This window comes from Alexandromys fortis, unplaced genomic scaffold (assembly GCF_014885135.2).
Source record: "Alexandromys fortis isolate MF-2015 unplaced genomic scaffold, M_Fortis_MF-2015_v1.1 scaffold_2_1_26212458, whole genome shotgun sequence".
Taxonomy (NCBI): domain Eukaryota; kingdom Metazoa; phylum Chordata; class Mammalia; order Rodentia; family Cricetidae; genus Alexandromys; species Alexandromys fortis.
Window position 1 is genome coordinate 11,231,908 of NW_026067930.1, and position 23,706 is coordinate 11,255,613.

The 23,706-nt window shown below is 37.5% G+C and overlaps 1 protein-coding gene across 6 annotated transcripts in view; it reads left to right on the forward strand.

The window, feature by feature from the left end:
* Cyrib (CYFIP related Rac1 interactor B) overlaps positions 1-23,706 on the forward strand; it is a 125,329-nt gene that overhangs the window by 69,296 nt on the left and 32,327 nt on the right. For all 6 annotated transcript variants that reach the window (XM_050145022.1, XM_050145019.1, XM_050145018.1 and 3 more), the window contains one exon: positions 19,216-19,254. The gene's annotated coding sequence lies outside the window, so the exon portion shown is untranslated. The remainder of the gene's footprint in view (positions 1-19,215; positions 19,255-23,706) is intronic.

Genomic DNA, 23,706 nt, shown 5'->3' on the forward strand with positions numbered 1-23,706 from the left:
CTTTCTTATATGTTTAAGTGATATTTAATGAAGTTTAAAAATTCATTTCTCTGAGCTTTCTGAAAATAAATAGGTTAAAAATAGTTCATGTGTAGTGGTACCATGCTCAAGATTGTTTGACTAACATTTAAAGTGCCCATTTATCTTCACTTAGTAAGTAGTAATTGATGGAGAAGTAGAGTGGTAGTTATTTCATTTTACTCCCAGTCTCCTTAGGGAAAACCCTAGATTATCATCATTTTTATTAAGGAAAACAGGACTATAATAGTTGGAAACACCTAATTGTGTTGTTTTATATTCCTCCTATTATTTTTCGTTCCCCGTTTCTTTTACAGCACAGCTTAGCACAGCCTCTGCCTGTTGTGTAGTGTATGAACTGTTAATATTTTGAGCATCCTGGACTATAACAGCACTTTTGAACTGTTGTTACTCTGTGACAAAAGTTTTAGAGAAAGATGTTTGTTGTGCCAAGCTGCCAATTCTCAAGTGTCCTGCATATTTTGAATTTGCTGTGTTGGGTTAAGTTATTTTGAGATCTTTAGGGGATATAGGAGATAGATACACCATTTGTGTTATGCTCCAATTCACAGGCTGGCTTTGTTTACCAAGAGTAAACAAAATATTCAATACATATATTTTTCCAGCAGTCATGAACAATAGGCAATTTAGAAAATCTCCCATGCATTTCATTAAGTTTTCCAAAAGTTAGCATAATTTTTTTGGTCATGCGAGCTCATCCTGTATTTGTTCACTAAAGTATATTAATTTATTCAAAGATCCCTCCCCCCCCCCCCACCGTATAGCCAGAATGCAGAATCCAACAGTTGAGTGGGGACTCAGTTTTGGAGCAGTCATGCTGATGATGATACCAGTAGCTAGCATTGCACTGTCTCTTTAGATCAAGGCAGTGCTCTAAGATGTGGTTTAATTTTTCAAACAGGCTTTTTAGAGAAAAGCTTGTACTGTTGTCTGATAGGTGGGGAACCAGGGTCAGGAACTTTCAGAACAGCACCCTGGTGCTAGGATGTGCTGTTGAACAGCTGCTCTACCTCAGCGGCTTTATACCCATTAAATTAACTTGATAAAAACCCTGGGAGACATAATTAATCTTTGATCAACATGAGGAAAGTAAAGCCCAAAGAGCTTTGGTTACTTGTCCAAATGGCTTCTGGATGGATGACCTTTTTGACTCATGATCATTAAATAAATTTTTATTTCAAGGTACTAGTTTGAGGTCTTATATTTTACATGAAATATTTAGAGGATATTCTTCAGACAAGAAATCTCAGAACTTTTAAGCCATCACAGAGTGGATAATACCCTGCTCACTGGTCACAGCTCCTTCCCTTTCATCTCAAGAAAGTAAATGGAATGCAAATTAGTAACATTTATAAAACTCTTCAAACAACGAAATCACAGTTAAACTTTTGATTCTCTCTCTCTCTCTCTCTCTCTCTCTCTCTCTCTCTCTCTCTCTTTCTCTCTGTACCCATACACGGACACAAGCACACATATACATTTATTGTTTCTTGGCACATCTGAATAATACGGTCATGGGTGAGAATGACCGATTGCAAAGATAACCCTCTTGAGGTCTTTTGTTTAGATCTAATGCGAAGTCATAATTTTGTGATTGTGTTGAAAAGGTGTACATGCATACTCCTCAGGGGAAAGGTTCAGTAGTGTGTATTGTGTAGGACACTGAAGTTCTCAATACTTGGAGTTCTTTTCTCCCCTGCAGTCATTTCTGCTTGATGGATCCTGCCCAGTACATCGTATGGTGTGTGTTAAATCCTGGACTGATAGAGATTTTTCTCTGTCATCAGTTCTTCCAGTCATCAGTTGCCATGCTTTCAGGCAGTTCATATGATATTGAATACTAGATCAGAATAAGCACTTTTGGAAATGGTTGCTAAGGAAAAGAATTATGACATTTCTGAATTTTTTTTTTATTAGGATTACTTGTGCCATCCTGCTCTTTTTGGTAAGGTTAATAGAGAATTGAATACACTAATGTAAATGAAATTTGAGATTTAACTAGGTCTTGAGTAATCACCCCCCACCTTCCCTGCTTGAGATTAAAACCAGAGCCTTACATGTGCTTCTGTATATGCTGTACTACTGAGTTTCATTCTTAGTCCCTTGAAGAACATTTTTGTGTGTGTGTTTTTAACTTTAATTTTAGAGATTCTTTTCATTATAAAATAGTATGTAATGCTTTTATGTAATTAAAAAACAGTATATGTAGACAAAACATGACTTAATGCTGAGATGCTGCTTCCTCAGGGCTATTTAAGTCATCATGGTTCCTTTGACTTACACCATTGTTAGTCATTGAGTATGAGCTTGACCCACCCTAAAATCATCATATCAGGCTAGAAAAAGTCAGGAAACTTCCACTAGTCAGCATTCAATATCCGCATGAACCCAGAAGCAAGCTAATAACTGGTTTTCAAAAGAGTTATACCTCTTAGCTATATAAAGGAGGCAGACTCCAAAGCCTAAGGGTTACCCCAAGTGAAAGCTGTTTCCCACTGCCGGCAGCTCAGTCAGTAAAATCAAGTTACAGAGATTGATAGGGCACAATGTTTATAATGATTCCCCTCCCTCTCCCCCTCTCCCTCTTCTCCCTTCTCTCCTCTCTCTCTCTCTGTCTCTCTCTGTGTGTCTCTCTAGCTGTCTGTCTCTCACGCACACATACACACATGTTGAAATAGGAGCGGCGGGGCTGCGTCCCCAACACCCCGGCCGCTTGGCTAGCTTATGCCCGAAATAACAACACACAAACTGTATTCATTTAAGAACTGCTTGGCCCATGAACTCTAGCCCTTACAGGCTAATTCTCGCACCTGGACTAGCCCATTTCTAATAATGTGTGTAAGCACCCCAAGGTGTGCTTACCGGGAAGATTCTAGCCTACTCCATCCTGGTTGGAGTTTCATCGTGTGCGTCCATCCTGGTGTCTCTGCTCCAGAGAGCAGAGCTGTTGGGTCTGTCTGGAAGCAGAGCAGAGTCTGACCTCACTTCCTCTTCTGCCCAGCATCCTATTCTGTTTATTCCACCCACCTATGTTCTAAGCTATGAGGCCAAGCAGTTGGTTTATTATAATTAACCAATTACCTTCCTCCATCACACACACACACACACACACACACACACACACACACACACACACCCTAGCATTTTTCTGTAAAAACCCTCTCTGGATGAAGAAGAACCCTCTCTGGTAGGGTCTTAGTTACTTTTCTGTTACTGTGACAGAATACCATGACTGAGGCAACTTACCAAAGAAGTACTTAATTGGGTGTACAGTTTCAGAGGGTAAAATTCAATGTTGTCAGGAACAGCTGAGATGTCAGTCCTGTCTGGATCCACAAGCACCAGGAGGCAGAGAGTACTCTGGGAATGGCATGGGCTTAGCCCACTCCCAGTGAAACACCTCTTCCAATAAGGCTGTAGCTCCCAGTCTTTCTGAAACAGTTCTACCAACTGAGAACCAAGTACCCGAACATATGAGTCTATAGGACTACTTTCATTCAAACTACCATAAAGTCTAAGTACATATAACATTAATTTCTCCTCCAGTATAAGATGTAGAAATGATAACAGCAAGTTGAATTAACCCAAAAAACCCCACCCAAAGGCATTTGCGTTCTTCACTCCCTGGAAACCCTGCCTGAATCCTAAAAAGCTGAATCTGAATGTCTTTTTTTTTTTTTTTCACATAACCAAATAGGGTGGTGGTCAGATTGCTTGCATCTAAGAGAATTGTGAAGTTAGGGTAGTAGTAGTAGGTGTGTTTCTAAGAAAAGTCAGGGAGCCTTCATCAATCATATTCCTAATCATGTCTCTCCTTAAAGTTTGGAGTTGCAAACAAGGAGTCAAAAAATGGGGATTGGGAGTAGGGTGTGCGGGAGTAAATGCACAAGTGTAGTTAAGCCTGTTCGCTCACAGGATTCCTTCTCTGCTAACCAAAGGAGCTTTTGATGCTTTTGGTTCGCTTGTGTAGATGACAGCAAGGGTGTTATTACATACACCACCTATTTTAGCTTTAGGAGATTCATTGGTGTGACCTGTCAGCTTGACAGGGCTTTTGACCCATTTTCATATGCCCTTCTCTCTATCAGTGCAGATAAGAGAAGATAGCCAAGCCACCATTTGTGTCACTGATTTCCACTTCACGTTTGTGCTGTCACAAAACGTTGATTCATCTGCCATGGATTAACAAGTAGGACTGTGGTATGGGTAGGGGAATGGAGAAGTGTTTTATAGTCTCCCCACCAACTACCAGTCACTCTTGGTTTTCAGCATGCTGTCTTAACTCAGTCCACAGGACTTTATCCTTTCTCTTAGAAAGTCATGGCTATTGGCAACATTGTAGTTGCAAGGCCAAAACTATTAAGAATCATTAGTCTGAGATTAATCCTATTGTAAGCGTCTAAATTTCCCATTCACATTTTCATGGATGCTGGTAGAAGACACAAAATTATTGTATCAGAAATGGGGGGCACTATATCCTCTGTTGTAAGTAGTGATAACCAGAATGTCAGCATTGGATTACTGTGCAGAGTAAGGATGCTAGGTAATACTAATGCTAGGAAACACAGTAGTGAAGTTCTGCCCTTAGAGCTTGTTTTGTTCTGGAGGGATACATTTTCTTTCTTACAAGGCACTGAAGCATGCCTGTTTCCTTGTGGAAGGGGACAGGATTTTTATTTTTCATGGCTGCTCACTGTATAGAAATCTTAGATAGTAGAGCAGAGGACAGCTGGTACCTTCTCTCGACATGCAAAAGAGATAGCTGCAGAATGTTATTTTCTTATGTAAATTATCTTGGTATGTCTGCTTTTTAAAGAGGTTCCGGCATAGAAGAATACAGTACACACTGTGATTGAAGTTCATTTTCTTTTGAGGTTTATTTATTTTTATTTTATTGTGTGAGTAGTTTGCCTTTGTGTGTATGCCTGGTACATGTGGAGGCCAGAAGAGGATGTTAGCTGTTTTTTGGATCCTGGAACCAAACTTTGGTCTTTTGAAAGAGCAAGCAAGTGCCTTTAGTAACTGAGCCATCTATATAATCCTGGTTATTCATTTTTTTTGATACATACCAACCTGTAAATAATGACCTTGATAGAGTTATAATTAATTTTCTCTCGGGTAAATCTATAGCTCAATAACATTTACTCAATAGCATTTCCTGACATACTCAGGATATCTTTCGATCTGAAATTCACTATATGTGGTCTTTGAGGGCGGTGAAGTGAAATATGAGAAGCCGCTATGGTGTGCAAGATTTAAGACTCCTTTGTTTTTATTTCATGAACCTCTCAGTTGAAGTCCTTTGAGTGACAGTATAGATTTTGGGTTAGAAGAACACCTAACACAAGTAGCTAGAAGTTTATACTTGGAATTTTTCTTCGATTTTTTTTTTTTTAAACAAACTAGGACTCTTTTAGTACTTAATAAACTCACCATCCTTTTCAGTTATTTTTTTTGTAAAGTTTGTTCACTCTTTTTTTTTTTTTTTGGGACATAGAGGTTCTGTAGCCCAGGCTGACTGATACTCAGTGCATAGCTTAGGTTGGTCCCAAATGTTACAGTTACAGTGATCCTCTTTTTTTCAGCTTCCCAAGCATTGGAATTACACATGTGAGCTACCATGCTTAATTGTAAACAAGTTAACTTTACTTAGTGAAGATTATTAATTACCTTTGAATAATATCTTACGGTGCTTCATAATTACATTCATCACTTTTTTTTTTCAAAAGTAGAGTAGTCAATTTTACTTCTTCCATTTAAATCAGAGTGTTTGTGAATTTATTTAAATACTTGGGATTGCCAGTCTAGTTATGTCGGTTGTAAGAACCAGTTGTAAATTGCTAGTGGGAAATGTAGTAGCTATTGGTTATTAAGAAATCATGTGAGTCATACATTAGTTTCAGTTTAGTACAGAAGAGACAAGTAAATGATCCATTGTCATGGATCTCACCCTGAGTTAACATTAGTAGTTATTTCCTAATTTATAGTGCAGAGCACAACAGCTGTTGATATGAACAATTAACTGTGGATTTAAAAAAATATTGTTAGTCGGGCGGTGGTGCCGTATGCCTTTAATCCCAGCACTCGTGAGGCAGAGGCAGGTGGATCTCTCTGAGTTCGAGGCCAGCCTGGTCTATAAGAACTAGTTCCAGGACAGCTAGAGCTGTTAAGCAGAGAAAACCTGTCTCGAAAAAACCAGAAAAAGGAAGGGAGGGAGGGAGGGAGGGAGGGAGGGAGGGAGAGAGAGAGAGAGAGAGAGAGAGAGAGAGAGAGAGGAGAAAGATTACTGTTGTCTTCAAAAAGATATTGGGAAGGGATTGGGCATATATAATAAATGGATAATTTATAGTACTTTATAAATATTAATCAATTGAGGGCTAGAGAGATGCTTATCAGTTATGAGCATGGGCTGCTCTTCCAGAGGCCCCAGTTTTATTTCCAGCACCCACATGGCAGCTCTCAACCTTCAGTAACTTTGGTGCCAGGGGAATCCAGTGTCGTCTTCTAGCTTCTGTGGACACCATGATCACACTTAGTGCACAAATGTATATGTAGACAAAACACTAATACTCAAAGCTATAATTTTTTTTAAAAAAAAACATTGGATTGTTAACCATTGATCTTTGTCCTTCACCATTTTCCTCCATATTTAGAGTTTCCGTACCTATGTACGTATTATGCTTTTTTAAAAAAAAAACTACAGTCCATTGTGTAACCCAAGTGACTTTGAACTGAATCATCCTGTCTCAGCCTCCCTAAGGTTAGGTTTACAGGCTTGTAGTCCTGGTCTTGTATAGTACATAGCTATATTTGAATGTGTCTCCTCCTAATCTGATTTACAAGTTCAGGCTTAAATAGTCAAAATGTGAAATTAGGCTGCTTACTTCTTAAGAGTTAAGTAAAAATAAAAGGGCAAATACAAGGCTTAAGCATGTGCAGCAAATGAGAGTTACTGCTGGAGAAGCTGGGAGGAATTCCTGTGGTTTTGTACTTTTCAGTGATACTGAGAAACCTCCATTGTTCTTTCAATTCTTTGTTGCTGTAGATTAGGGAAGCCTTTTTAAGGATTTAAATTTCATTTCATCATGTATCCTTTTGTTACCAATCAATGAATAGTGTTTAAAATGCCTGCTTTAGGGAAAGAATATTTTTCTTTTTCAGCTTAGCAGATATGCCAATATAAACGTTTCAAAAAGTTATTTAACCAAACTTGAAGCATATGAAAAATCTCTTTGGAAGTTGTTAATGCTAGTAGTGATTTTTAAACACACAGGCAAACTCAACTGCTCTAGCTTTCTCTGTCACTCTCCTCTAGACATAATTAAACTACTTCTCAGTCTTGCCATAGCAGTTTAACCACAGAGCTCTAGTGTGGCATTTTATTTACTTACACAGTATCATAGCAATTGCTTTACCTGTCATGTCATAGACAATGAACATCTTGGGGTCTTTTTACTCAGCAATTTGACTGTGCCTTGCATCTGGTGTATTGGAGGACAGAGCCTACCTATATTGATCTTTGTTGAATTTTGAGTAGTTTGTCTTTAGACTAAGTGACAAGGCATTTTATTTTATTTTGTTTTTATTTTTATACGTTTACTTTTCTGAATTCGTTCTGTCTCTTCTTAGCTTGGCTTACCTGTGGACTGACCACACAGCATCTTTAAAATAACTCTTGAGACATGGCATTTTAAACAGTTTTTAAAACATTTCTTTGATTGCTAGCAAGATACACAGTAACATACCATGGTATTTCTCCAAAGTGATAGTTTGTGGCCGTTGAGTTATTTTGGCAGTCTGGGAAAACCAGCACCTCTAAAGCTATTATGGACACTTCTGACAATTTTATTTAAAGTTTTTTCTGTTATATTAATCGGTAATAGAAATTACTTGTTTGTCCAAATGTTGTAAGTTATCTGATGTGTATATGTTGATATATCATTTTTCTACCCAAATCTTTTTAGCAGAATGATCAGTCTTTGTGGTTGTAAGCATAGATAAGTTGCATTTCTTCCAGTCTCTTCTGTCATGTTTGCTTGTCATTCATTAGAGTATATGCACACACTGGAGTCTGCAGTGTATCACTGTGTTTCAGAGACTGGAGTAACAATAAATGGACTCTGATTCCAACATCTGTCAACAGAAGGTGCCAGATGTTTTTCATGAGTGATTTAATGGTGAATCTTCAGCCTATAATTGGAATATATACTTTTAACTCTACTTTAGCACTGCCTGCTTTCTAAATTTGTTATAACTCTAGTCTGTCCATTAATCTAGACGTCTTAATCAAAGTTCTGTTGCTGTGAAGAGATAGACACCATGACCATAACAATTCTTATAAAGGAAAGCATTTAATTGGGGCTGACTTACAGGTTAAGAGGGTTTACTCCATTGTTTTCATGGTAGGAACCATGGTGGCATGCAGATAGACATGGTGCTGGAGAGTTACTGAGATCTGCAGGTATCAGGCAAAAAGATAGACAGACATTGAGACTGACTTGAGTACTCGAAAACCCAAAACCTACCCTTAGCGACACACTTCCTCTAACAAGGCCACACCTCCTAATCCCTGTCAAGTAATGACCAAATATTCATATCTTTGAGCATATGGGAGCCATTTATAATCAAACCACCACACTAGTATTGAAAGATTATTATGAACTCAGTATGTTTAGTATAAATAAATGTTATTTCAACGGTAACTTTTTAGGGTTAAAATCTTTTTGGATGGGGCATTTTTGAGCTGTGTGTTTCTGGAAGCTGCTACTGTAGCTGCAAAAAAGTAGACATTTAATGTGTATTTCTAATCATAGTACCAATTCATTAAATGCTTGCTTTGTATTTTGCTAAATACTAAAAATTGCATTTTTACCAAATACTCATAAATCCTAATTGACACAGCACAGTGCTGTAGGGAAGCTGTTAACTCCATTTTCCAAATCAGAAAATCTATGTTACAGGTAACAGTTGTCAGAACTAAAATTCAGACTGAGTTAGGGCTGTAGTTCAGGGATAGAGAACTTCCCTGGTACTTTTGAAGCCCAGGGTTTGAGCCTTAGCACTGCAAAGAATTGAAACTGCATTCTGACAGGTTTCAAGGCTTAGATCAAATACGTTCCAACTTTATGTGATGCTGTTTCACTTCCTTGAAACACAAGTACTAAATATTGAGTAGGGTACAAAAAATTTGAAGGTAAAAAAGCTCTTTTTGTCATTTGAGTCATGTGGATTCCTGCTAGCAACTATGTCTAGGAGGCAGTGGCATAAAGCCATTTTTGCTTGACTATGGGGTCTCTGAAGCTCAAGGCTATATACAGCATTTCCCAGACTAAAGAAGAGTAATCCTGGGACCTGTAACCTGGGCTTACAGAAATAGTAGCATAAATGGTGCACAGTTCTCAAGCATCCTTTCTACTGCCATGGGACACAGAAGCCATGGGATGATGCACCCTGTAAGGATTTAAACCAGTAGAAAGTAAATAAATAAAAGTAGATTTGTGCTTTTTTGAAAAACAAATCTAAATAATTTTTATGAGTTTGTTTTCCTTCAGTAATATGACTGTTGTGCTTTAAATGTGAAATGTCCACAGATTGAACACTGGTCCCAGGTTAGTGGTGTTCTTACAGAGGTGATGGAGTCTTGAGGAGCCAGGCTGGTGGAGGTGGGTTACGGCAGGGTTGAAGACTGAGGCTTGTCAGCCAAGTTCTGACTGCCATGAGTACCCATGCCAAGGACAGAGCCACTCTTGCCACCAAGTACTTCCTGCCATCAAGGATTGAACCATTTAAGATTGAGTGAAACATTCCTCTCTTTAGTTGCATCTGTCAGGTATTTTGTTACAATGAGAAGGAAAGTCAGAGTAAGTGGGTCTTGAGTAAGTGGGGCTTGCTCAAGTAAATAACAGTGACAAAAAAAAGTAGCAAATGTAGTAACTAGGTGAACCATGAAAAACATGGGTGAGAGTGCCTGGGAATTAGAGAGATTTCTGTTTCTGGTGGTTGGAGTCCAAGAGCAAGGCCTTTTGAAATTGGGAGTAGTTGTAAGTTAGATGTCTAAGGACAGAAATGTTTCAGAAGAAAGGTGCTCCTTTCCATGAGATTCCAGGCTTGCAGTGGCTTCTGCTGTTAGAGATGGCTGTGCCAGCTTCTGGAGTGAGATCTTGTAGAGCAGTCTTCCTAATGCTGTGACCCTTTAATGTAGTTCTTCATGCTGTGCTGACCCCAACTATAAAATCATTTTCATTGCTACTTCCTAACTCTAATTTTACTACTGTTATGAATCATAATGCAAATATCTGTGTTTTCCGATGGTCTTAGGCAACCTCATCCCCCAAAGGGGTTGAGACTTGCATGTTAAGAACCAGTGTTTTAGAGCCAGGCAGTGGTGGCGCATGCCTTTAATCCCAGCACTTGGGAGGCAGAGGCAGGCGGATCTCTGTGAGTTCGAGACCAGCCTGGTCTACAAGAGCTAGTTCCAGGACAGGCTCCAAAACCACAGAGAAACCCTGTCTCGAAAAAAAAAAAAAAAAAAGAACCAGTGTTCTAGACTATAAACACTAGTGTATATTATAGTCACTTGATCTTGGAAAATGCATCCTTAGAAACAAGTTGTAGAATTTGATTGTGGTGAGTTTCAGAATTGGTATTATAAGCAGACTTAGATTATTTAGCACATGAATAATTTGTTTAGTTGACAGACATTAAACAGTATATAAAGCACAGAATTTACTGAACTGTACCATCAGTAACCACTCCATGATACTGTCACTGCAATTATAGTGATAGACATCTATTACTCATCAAAAAATTAGTTGCATCTCTTCAGAATCCATCTGCCCTATCTAGGCTCCTAACAACCACCCTATTAGTTACTTTTTGTTACTGTGATAAAATACCACAACCAAAAGCAACTTACAGAAGAAAGTTTTAGTTTACAGTTTAGAGGAATAGAGTCCATAATGGGGACAGCAGATGGTTGAAATAGGAAGCTGGTGATCATATTTTGTTGGCACATCAGGAACACTGAATGAACCAGAAGTGGGGCGAGGTTATAAACACTCCAAGTCTGAGGTATGTAGCTGAGCATAAACTTGTCATAAGATGTTCAGTGTTTTTAGTTAATAAGACATTGGCATGTTTTCTGTAGTGACAGTTTGCAGTAGTTGGGTGTTATTTGATTGTCAGATTCCTTAGTTGCTAATGTCTCCAACTGCAGGTGCCTGCAGACGACAGAGGAAGGCAATGAATTATTTGGAACTGCCCTTACAGGGAGTCTGACTTGGATGCTGGGAACTAAACTCATGTCTTATGGAAGAGCAGTTAAATGCGCTCAACCACTAATGCTGTCAGATTTCTTAATTATTCATTCAGTCTGATGCTTGTAAAATGTCAAGACCATAGATAATTTTTCTCTTTGTTTATTTTTGTGAGTATAAATGTTTGAAACATTTTTACAGCTGTGGTTCATTTTGAAAATCAAATCATCCTATCCTACCAAATTAACAGTGTGTGTGTGTATGTGTGTGTGTGTGTGTGTGTGTGTGTGTGTGTGTGTGTGTGTGTGTGTATTTGTATATTAGGTTCTAATCCTTCCTCTGGTTTATGTGTCATTAGTATAGCTCAGTGATTTACTATTTGGTTTCTTTAAAGTATTCTATTAAACAATTCTTTTTGTTTGTTTGTTTTGAGACAAGGTTTCAACCTTGTATTCCAGGCTTGTTTTAAACTCAGTCCTTAGCCTTAGGCTCTGACTGTGGACTACCATGTTAGTCTTAAAAGTTCTTGATATTAGTTTGATCAAATTTATTAGTGTTTTCACTGATTGGTAGTGCTTTTTTTTTTTTTAAATCATTTCTGTGAGCACTTTGCTTGTTCCTTCTTTGGGGCCATAAAAAAGCATTCTGTATTTCATTCTAAAAGTTGTAATTTTTTTCTATAGGATTAAATCCCACAGGAACTTATTTTTATTTATGATATAGTATAGGGATTTTTTTTCTTATGTGAATAATTAGCCCACCCCATTTGTGCATCAATCTCCTTCCTTCAGTGTTCTGCACATGGAAGCACATGCTTCCATCCTACTTTGTGTGTGTGTGTGTGTGCTTGTTATTGGGCTGGGTATCCTGTTTCTCAGTAGTGTGTGTTCTTTATGCCAATTTGTCTGTGTACCAGTACCATGAGGTCTGCTATAGCTTATTGTATATCATGAAATCTGTTTGGGCAAGCTGACATACTTCATTCCTTGGACCTTTTGATTGCTCTTAAATTTTGCTTTTTTATATAAATTTCAGAATATTAAGTTCTACCAAAAATTATTTTGGGATTTTGCTTAGAAATATCTTCAGTATTTATGTGAGTTTGGAAGAATCTTTTAACAAATGTCAGTCATTTGCTGTCATTATAGCCTCTGTTCCTGGTAATGAACATGGCCTTGTCATCATGGCTTTGTCCATAACGTTTTATACAGCTTTAGATTGATTCCTTATTCTGATTTTAATCCAAGTTTTTATATGAAGATAAATTCTTTCTCATTTTTCACTTGAGGTAAGCACAGTTGGCTAGTCATGTGTTGGTAGTATATATATCAAATGCTTGAGCTCTAAAGTATGTTTGTTTTTACCTGTGTCAGTAGTTCTCATAGTGGGAAATAAAGGTTTTTTTATTTCTTTAAAAAGGAAGGGAGTGAAGAGATGACTCCACCACATACTGCTTTTCAGTACCTTCTGACCTCCACAGGATCCCGCACACGCATGGTATAAAAGCATCACACATAACTAAACAAATCAGTTTAGTATTTTTAACCTTTTTTTCTTTAACTTTACACACTGGCTGTGACCTGAAAAACAGTGTTGAGTAGAAGGTGATGGCAGTGGACAGACACTCATGTCTCACTTCAAATTTGAAAGGGAAATTTCTTCCTTAAGAATTATGTTTATTTAGGCTTTTGATTGAAATAGATGACTTTATTGTGCAATTTTTATTTGACTTAATATGTTTTGTTTTACCATAAATGACTGTATTCTTCATTGATAGCCCCCTCTACATCTTTTGAGGTAATTTATATGGTTGGTTTTCTTTAATTTGTTAATTGGATAAAGATAGTTTGTAGATCAATTTAACATTGCTGAGATAAGCCATGATCTTTTGTCATGATTTAAAAACAAATAAAAATTTGAATTTAAAAATCAAACAGCATTTGGAATTATTTTGGACCAAATGCATTTTTTGCAGGTTTTTACATTTGAGTAGCTATTTATTTGACTTGATCTTATGTTGACCTTTAGGAAAATACTGTTTTCTTTGTATATGGAGTTGAAATATTTTTCATTTGTCAATGCCTTTTATTACTTATTATTTCTTTACAATTGAATCACATGTTTAAATTTTATAAGAGCATTTGAGCATATAGTACAGATAAAATGGGCAACACCATTGTGTCTGTATCTCCTAATAAGCACTAAAGTTTTCAGAATTTGAATTTGCAGAGTTTCAAAACAACTTAATTTGTTTTATGGGAATATATATCATAGGTCGGCTTGGCCTGACTGGAGTACCTCCCCCAGAAACCATTGTATAGTCTTTGGCTTGTTGTATATTCTGAAACATTCCTTAGTTGGTTGAGGTTATCAGAAAAGTTCCACTGTACGGTATCTACACACCTGTAACCCCAGAGCCAGAAAGGCAGAACCAGGAGGATCCCTGGGGCTTATTCAAGTTGTAAATAAAATCCTAGTTTGTCAAGATTTTATAGAGAATGGGATAATTTAGCAAGTCTTTATGTATTTAGCAAGTCTTTATGTATTTACTTTTATATGTGTTTACTATTTTATCTACCTGCTCTAAGTTAGAATTTTTCCTCCTGATTATGAATATTAAGGAACTGTTGACATTTTATATTTTATTTACTTATATTTATTTTTGTGTATATGCCAGACTTATGTGCACCATATGTGTGTAGGAGTCCCGGAGCCTGGAGTTATAGGTGGTTGTGAGCTGCCGTGTAACCTGCTGGGAACCAAACCCAGATAGATCCTCTGTAAGACCTGTAAAGCACGCTTAACCACTGAACCACTTCTCCAGCACTTTTCATTTTTAATTGACTGGTAATAGCTATCTGTTATAAATTTCTTATCATCTTTTAAATTTTAGTATATTATTCCTCTAGTAATTAATAAGACAATATTTTTGAGATTTCTCAAAAATCGGCTGTAATTCATCTACAGCATATTGGTTGCAAAAGGACTCAGTTTTCCATGAGATTATTCTGACACTGCTCAGTAAAGAAATCTTTTATGCATAGTTATAACACCTTCCTCCTCTAGAATATGTTTGAACTTTGTATTTCCTTTTCCATCTTTTCTAACTCTCACCCATTCTTCAAAGTTCACCTTAAGCTGGGCAATGGTAGTGCACACACCTTTAATCCCAGCACTTGGGAGGCAGAGGCAAGCAAATCTCTGAGTTCGAGGCCAGCCCAGTCTATAGAGAAGATTTCCAGGACATCTAGGGTTACACAGAGAAACCCTATCTCAAAACACACAAAAACAAAAAACAAAAAAACAACCCCATAAAGTTCACCTTGGACAAGACATGAGAGATTCTCTCTTAGTACCTAATTTCCATGCCTCACCTCTAGGTATAAATACAAACACACTCTTGTCTTGTTTGCCAGAGCACTGTAGGGAACTGTTTCTCGTAATACATTTTACGTTATATATTTTAACTTTCATAATAAATTGTGTTTTGATTCTAGGGAACACTATTCTATTGCTGTGAAACACCATGAACAAGGCAACTTATAAAAGAAGGCATTTAATTTGGGTCTCACAGTTTCAGAAGCTAGTAGAGTCCATGAGTCATGGTAGGGAGTATGGTAGGGTAGGCATGACTTGAAACCATATCTGAGAGCTTACGTCTGATCATAAGCATGAGGCAGAGAGAGGAAGAGCAAGAAGAAGACTACATTGAGAATGCTGTGGGCTTTGATTCTCGAATATTCAAAGGAATATCTTTCTTTATGTTGGGAAAGTTTTCTTACATAATTTTGTTAAAAATATTTTCTGGGCCTTTGAGCTGTGACTCTTCTTCTTCTATTCCTATTATTCTTAGGTTTGGCCTTTTTATTGTGTCCCATATTTCCTAAATGTTTTGTGATGAGAATTTGTTGGCTTTGCTGTTTTCTTTGATCAATGCATTTATTTTCTCTATGGTGTCCTCAGAATCTGAGATTCTTCTATTGTATTCTATTGATGACGTTTGTTTCTGTAGACTCTGCTCGTTGACCTAGATTTCCCATATCCAGCTGGTCCTCAGTTTGTGTTTTCTTCCTTGCTTCCATTTCAGTTTTCAATTCTTGAACTGTTTCCATTACCTGTTTGATCATTTTTTTTCTTGGTTTCCCAGGGTATCATGTACATATTTACTCATTTCTTCAAACTTTTTTGTTATACTTCTCATCCATTTCTATAAGGGCGTTTTTTTCACATGTTGTTTAAGGGACTCTATTGCTTTCATAAAGTCAATTTTTCCACTTCTTCTGTGTTAGGGTGTTCAAGTCCTTATGTTGTAAGATCATTGGGTTCTGGTATTTTCATGTTGTTTTTCAGATTATTGGGTGAATTTTTGCCTTGGCGCCTGCCCATCTCCTCCTATCGATGCTATCTAATGGGTCTTTTAAAACCAGATCAGGTTTCCCTGTTGGCCAGGGGCTCCTCTTACAAAATGCTGTCGCTCTGTTTCCTGGCTCCTGCCGGGGGCCAAGATCCTTCTCACCCCTCAGAAGGGTCTTCAGGAACAGGACCTGGCTCCTCGTTTGCCAGGGACCTCGCCAACCAAAGGCCTACCTCTTTGACTTAATTGTAGTGGGGCAATCTGCTCTCGGTGTTACGCGCCGGTCCCCGCCGCCTGCGGCCTGCGTCGTCTGTCTGCTGTGGGCTTTGAGGTTTCACACAGTGACACACCTCAGACAAGGCCACGTCTAATCCTTCCCAGATAGTTTTATGTTTTACCTTTTCCTGGAGGTAAAGGAATGATTTTTGACACTTAACTTGGAAAGCTTCTTGGTTTGTAGATACTAAGTGGTGCTTGGATTACTCAATTTAAATATTACCTACAATTATTTTTGTCTTGATGTTTTATTCCAAAGGTAAATGGATATAATTTAGTATATTATATATATATACCAATATATATTATATATTATTAGTATTTTATTTTATTAGGTACTGGTTTATTAAGAACTTGATAATGTGACTTGAAATTTTGTCATGGTTTTAGGCATGTGGTACTTACTGGTTTTTTAAAGCATGTGGCTTTTTAAAGTGGCTAGCCAAGCCACTTACTTCTGGTTGGCCCTAGGGAAAGTAGTTAGTTTTTGCAGGAAAAAGAAATTAAAAAGCTGTTTATTCCACTCGTATTAATAATATTGATCCAAGAAACATTTTTTTGTGGATAGCCACAGTGATGTTAGGCTTTGATCATGAATGACTGACATATGTAGGTGGAAGTGAATGGTTTAGGATTAATACTCTAATAAATTTAGATTGTGTGAAGTTCTAAGACAAGTTTCAAATCAATGGATAAATAACTAAATATAGTCTGCAGAGTATTCTGTTTGGTTGCTGCAAACATTTGTTCATTGTGAATATCTGATACTTTGTTAGCAGCAGTGGCCTCTTTGGATAAAACACACACATCTGCTTGCCCTAATTATCACTTCTACCTAAGGTGGTCCCAGCTCTTTATTTGATGACATTTGTGACTTAGGTGGAACCTAAGGAATTTGTAGATTTAAAACAGCTAATGGGGTGAGGCTTTTAGAGTAGAACATGGAATGTAGAGAAAGAAATGGAAGAAATCCAAGGTGTTTAACCTGGAAAGGTAGAGGTGTCATATGAGATGGAGATTGCTTCAAGGAGATGAGATTTGAGTAGTAGAAATGAAGAGTTCAGTTTGGGACACGTGAAGTTTGAGTATCCCTTGGAGACATTGAGTAGATGTAACTGTGTGAGCACCAAGTTAGAAAGGTCGGACGTGAAAGCTTGAGCTATGTAGCAGTTCAATAAAGCTGTGAGACAGAATGCAGTCCTGAAGGGAGCAAAGGACCTAGGACTGCAACGGGCATGTCAATTTCAGGAGTTTGAGGAAATAGGGCATTAAGAAAGGAGATTGAAAAGGGCTGTTGATTGGCGTTGGATGACTTAGAAGACAAATAAACTGGTTTCATTCCCAGAAATAGCCTAAGACAGGCTTTTGTGAAAGTCTCATACAGTGGGGGGTTAGGGTTAGGGTTGGGCTGTGTTACTGACAACTAGGTGGGAGGTGGGGAAGTGAAATGGGAGCAAAGGCCTTTCAAAGATAGCTTATTGAGCAGGTCACCTTTGCGAGCAACTGAATGGTTGTTGAGGAAGTTCTTTGAAAAGACAGGAAACCACCTTCAAATAGGAACCAAGGAGAGTATTCATCCACCAGCTCTCCTGTCCTGTTGGTCAAAATGTTGGTTAACATTGGCCATAATGTTAACACTTAAGTTTTACATTTTCTGTCTCTGTATTCAGAGTTCTATGGGCATCTTTTAGGCACATTCCCACAGCAGACAGTGAGCCAGAGAACGCAGCCGAGATTTCCCTGGAGTGAGAGTGTGAGTGCACAAGAGATGTCCTGTGTTGTCTGCTGGTGCTGCTCACAATCCCTGTGATACAGGGGTTATGGCATGGCTAGCAGGAGTCTGTAGAAAGAGGCTCATCCCCGCTTTCTTGGTCTTCCTTTCAGCTAGTAGTACCACAAGCTTCTTCCTGGGTGACCTGGCCTTCTTACTCAAAGGTCCAGTGCCTTTAGTTGATTTATCCTTTCGTTGCAGTAACTGCCCTCTTGTTTGCATTGTGACATAGCATCCATAGCGTGTTATGGTTGTTAGGGTTAGTTTCTTGCCCATCCTCTCACTCTTCTATCTATGTTAACACACTGTTTCAAAGTAGGGAGTTGAAAGTAGCCAGAGAATAGTTAATTGCTTAGAGTTCTGCAGAGCTCTCCCGTGTTCCCTGGAGAAGACCTTCTCTTTCCTATCCCTGCCCTTAAAAAAAGGTGGGGGCAAACAAAACTGATCTGGAGGATTTGGATGAATGGACTTTATTGCTTCTGTCTATTGACTCATCAAAATAAAATGTCAGAGACACATTTCAGCCTGTGGAGGACAGTGTTAAGCATAAGATCATTTGCCATCTGGGAAAATAAATGCCAAGGTGCTACCCAGTACTAATACATGGAAATTGTGTTTGTTTAACCCAGGAAAGAAAATTTCACATAAAAGTGAGTAGTTACATTAGTCAGATAATTTTATATGTGAGCTGTTTAGTTGCAGTGGTTATCTTAAAGGTGTTCTTAGTCATAAAATGATAACTAAGTCATTTGGAACTGGTAGAACCCATGTTGAAAGCACTCTGTGGCTTACTTTGGTTTTCTCAAATCTGCCAGTAGCAAATGATGGGCTATTACCATAGAATGTGAGTTTTATCACCTCACATAAGACTGACATTGAAGATTTTGTTACCAGGTGAACTTCAGCCTTGGTAAGAAGATAGAAATAGATCCCTTTGGCCCCTGTGATAAGGATATAGAAAATTGCCAATTGTCTTTCTCTTGTTAACCTTTTCATATGCAGCGATGAGTTATCTTCTTGGGTTACTGTTTGTCTCTGAATGTCTTGAATTCTGCATCCTTGTTGTTTTACCATTTGTTGGTGTTCTTGTAGGGCTAATATGATGCTTTACTCGAGGTAGGTCCTTCATAAAGATTCATCTAAGGAAATACATGTGTAAACAGCATTTGAGGGTATGGTGTATATATGTAATATATGTGCTTGTTTGTGTAGCTGGTTGTGTGTGCATATGTGAAGGCCAGAGGTCAAAGTTGGATATTTTCCTTACCCTTCACTTTGTGTGTTGTGTATGTGTGTGTGTGGGGGGGCAGTCTATTTTGGGTAGGCTGGCTGGTGACCTTGGGGCAATCTGTCTCTGTGTTTCCTCTCTTCTGATTCTGGGTGATAAGGGATGTACTGCCGTGCTCCACTCTTTATGTGGGTGTGGGGAACTCGGGGTACTTATGGTTGAAGTTAGCTGTAATGACTGTTTGAAAGTATAATGATGTTTTAGACTCTCTTCCCTTTTTTTCTTTAAACAGATAGAAGGACAAGGACAGAATCACCAGCACTGGCTGAAGGTAAATATGTCTTTGGAAGAAATGATTATTGAAACATAAGTGAAAATTATTTAAATATAAACTATATTGAATAAATGTAATTTAGGAAAATTCTTTTTATACTGAATTACTAAAAGTATGTTTAGATAATACTATGATTTTTGGCTTAGAATAGGGAATAATGGTGAACATGTGAACTATTAAAAACTTTTACTTAACAACTCTTTCTGTCTTTCTAATAGGAGAGGTGTATGTTTTTCTTTGGATTCCTTTCTCTGTTGTTTATCTGTAAGCTGTAAAATGGATGGATAGAAGTACCTCTGTACTGGGAACTAGAAAGGAGGATGCTTTTATACATTATCTTAAATAAGAATTCTGTCTTGTTAGTTTTAGTCCTTTAAAAAAAAAAAGTGTTGAAAGATTTTAGTGAGTTGGCACAGCAGGTGAAAGAAAGTACTTCCCGTGAGTCTGAAACCTGGGTTGGAGTCCCAGAACCTAGTAGGGGAAGCAGACGACTGATTGTATCAAGTTGTCTTCTGACTTTAAGGTGTACACTCAAACATGCATATGTACATGTACACATACATACTAAGTAAATAGTGATGATTAAGTAAACATGTTTTTAAAATGTTAGAAGTAACAACAGAAACAGTAATTTCTGGAAAAGAGCATTTGGTAGGCATTTTAGGGAATGGCAGGTCTATGGCAGTTTGCTTGATTACAAAAGCACCACCAGCATTGATTTTTGAAAGGGCCAGGATTGGGTATTTGACTTCATTTGTGTTGTGTTCTTTCTATAAGTGTGCTCCGGCCTTATTACTCCATTTTAAAGATGTTCCCCAAAACTGCAATTTCAGGTTTTTTAAAGGAAACTTTACTGTTCCACCAATTGCTGGTTTGGCCTAAATCACTGAATTTGTATAGCTCTTAGTTCCCTTTCATAAGATTCAGGAGTTGAGTTTTTCCTCATCATTTCACACACCCTTTGTGTGCATGGTTTTTTATCCTTTCTCATTTGTGTTCTTTTCTCTTTTATCCCTACCAGCAACTTTGGACATAATGGTAGAAATATTAAAGCAATAAGTTAGTTCAATTTTGGCTTATATAAATATTTCCCACTTATGCTTATGAAATTTTAAAAGCTATAGTATAAAATAGCAATTTTTGTTGTTTTATGATGTATGCTTCATATATTTGGTCTTGTAATGGCTTTAAACCATTTAAAATTTTATTTTACAAGGGAAATACTTTTTTGTTGGGTGGTGGTGGCACATGCTTTTAATCCCAGTACTTGGGGAGGCAAAGACAGGTGGATCTCTGTGAGTTCGAGGCCAGCTTGGTCTACAGAGCGAGTTCCAGGACAGGCTCCAAAGCTACACATAAACCCTATTTCAAGGGGAAAAAAGGGAAAATACTTTTTTTTAAAAAATTGTATGTAAATCTGCCTTTAAAAAAGACAAACCAACCCACCAGCAAATTTACATTGTTACTTTAAATGCTTTGGAGTTTGAGGCTAACCTGGGCTACATATTGAATCCTGCCTCAAATAAAATAAAATTTACCCAGGCGTTTGTTTTTACTCTTCAAATGAAGTAAAACAGTATTTTTAAAGCTGATATAATTTTAAAAATACATTTTTTTGTATTACCACCTTTTTGGCAAAATATAATGAATTGCCTCTGGCAGAGTCTTGTTGGCATTATAAAAGGTAACAATGCATAAGTGTAGAAGATTATTTAGGTACATATCTTAAAGATTATATTCCTGAGCAGAGAAAAAATGCTTTTTGTTTTTGTATTTTGTTTGATTACGATGAGCGTGGAGGAGTTATATGTAGAAGAATGATTTTTAAACTTTAGGTGTAACAACAGGGGAAACCGTTTCGCTGTGCTAACTTCCCAGATTATGTCAGACTTAGGAAAGACCTCTGAGTACTAGGTAAGGACATTCTAGCTCCTATGTCCTGTGACAGTCATTTTTGCAAAACATCTTCCTGCTGAAGGTTCTTTTTTTAAATTAGTTTTGAATTTATTTCATTATACCAGCATTTAGTAGATAAAGTACCTGTGTCATCTAAAGGGCACATTGGGTAAAACAGTTAATAGTCACACCATGGGAAGGTTGCCTTTAGTCTACAGTGGTAAAGAAGCTCTTTATGGTAAGTGTCTTCTAAGCATACAAGCTTTGCTCTTTAAAAAGCCAACCATCATAATTACTAGTTAGGAGATGTCTATAGGTTTTACCCCTGTGAATATATGTGTAATAATCTAGTGGATAACACTCTTTCAACTTCCATTTCACATATTTGAAGATACTTAAAGGGCTGTTCAGTAGTTATGAGGGTTGTTTATATTTGGTTATGGGTAGCCTCTGAGAATTGGAACAATTGGAGTGAAATTAGCACATGAGGGATTTAAGTTCAGTATACAGATTCTGGGATTCCTGAGTCCAGCATTTATGTCATATGTGTATTCAGTGAATGGCTTTATTTTTTCCCATAAAAATTGTCTAAAATTGAAAATTTAGATTTAGCTGGATATCTACTTGAATATTATAGGGGAAATTCAGACTACGGTAAAAGTGGCTGTGATCTTTCCATTTTAGCCTGGATGGTTCCTTCCCTGGTGTAAGATTTTCATATTTATTGGTAATCAAATTAATGTAAAACTATTTGACATGATGTCTTACTCCTTACAGGAACATTAAAGCAAGAACCCTCAGTCTACATAGAAAAGAAGGGACAGCTGGGTTAGGAGAGTACTTTAACTGAAATTAAGAGAAGACACTGGAAGCTCAAGTTTCAATGTCAGTGTTTCAGCCCTAGTGAGATCACTAGCACTGGACTTTCATTCCTGCCTAGGAAATTTTGACAGATTTCCTAGCTCCTCCCTCTTTTTTCTAAAGAAATTTGAGAGTGTAGTGTAGAATTGTAATGTCTCTGTAGACCGTAGTCTCCGTGCAAAAACTAAAACAATGCTATTTTTGATAATGTTGGTGTTGAGGATTTTAGCCCTTGCTCTAAACATGTTTACAAACAATGAGCATCGTTGAAGATGATGTGTTCATGATGGTAAAGAGTTTTATGGGAAAATGTTGCAGTCTGTGTCAGCTTAGTATCTTAGCAATAAAGATTTGCCTTCCTGCCTTGCTCTTGATTTCCTTAATCTTTGTGGTGTTTATTTTGGAATTATAATTTCATAGGTAATACAGTCTATAAACTTATCCCCTAACTTATAAATTTGTACTTTGTTTTATGGGATGACCATTATTTAGGTATTTGCTTTCTTGATGTTTAAGTTTTCTTGACATACTCATCAAAAAGTTCATGAATTCAAAAATATTTATTGAAATTGATTGTGTAAGAGTATGTCTGCTATATAGTTGTTTGAAACCTGAAAAGGATGAACGCTTGTACAGTTTTAGCCAATTTGCTGTGAATCATGTTGAAGCACTGACAGGTTTTGTACTTTATAATCTACTCTGAAGAGTACAGAGAACTTTTATATAAAATAGCCTTGATTAAAATTCCATTCAAATGCAGAGAGAGAAATTATAGACCAATCTTACTTTCAATCTAAAGTAGAATATTAGTAAGCCAAATCTAGAGCCAGGCATGATAATTCACACGTGTAATCTCATCCCTCAGGAGACTAGAGGAGGAGTATGCTGAGTTAGAGACTAGCTTTTCTATCTAGAGACCCTGTCTCAGCAAGCAGAATATGACAAAGAACAAAAAATGTTTACTGAATCTAAGCATACACCATAGCCACTTTAAAAATAGTTTTTTTTTTTTTCCTGGAGAATTAAAAAACAGTTTAGCAGTAGAAAATAAATTTGCTATAGTCATAGATTAGGTGACAGTGTGGTCGACACTGTAAGGTGGCAATACTGCCTCACTGAAGTATATATTGAATGTAAATCACAGTCTCTAGGAGTTTGTAGGGGTGGGAATAGAAGGGATGACTTTGTCAGTATGTATGGATGCATGTTCATATAGGTATACACAGAGGCCAGAGTTCATACCATCCACTTTGAATTTTAGAACAGAATCTTATTGGCCTGAAATTTGATACAGGCTGTACTGGCTGAGTCCCACAGATCTGCCTTTCTCTACTGTGCCCAGCTTTTGTACATGGTTTCTGGGGAGATCTGTCTTAGTCAGTATTCTATTGCTGTGAAAAGTTACTTTTCTTACTTAAAAAGAAAAAGCAACAGAACATTTAACTATGGATTACTTACTTTCAGAAGTTTCCATTATCATCATAAGGGGAAGTATGGCAGCACACAGGCAGACATAGTGCTGGAGAGTTAGGTAGCTGAGAACTCTACATCCAGATAGCAAGAAGAGAGTAACACTGGGAAGCCCACCACCAGTGGCATACTTTTTCCAACAAAGCCACACCTCCTAATCCTACTCCCTAAGCATTAAAATGTAAGAGTGTATAGTGTCCGTCTTATTCAAACAACCACAGG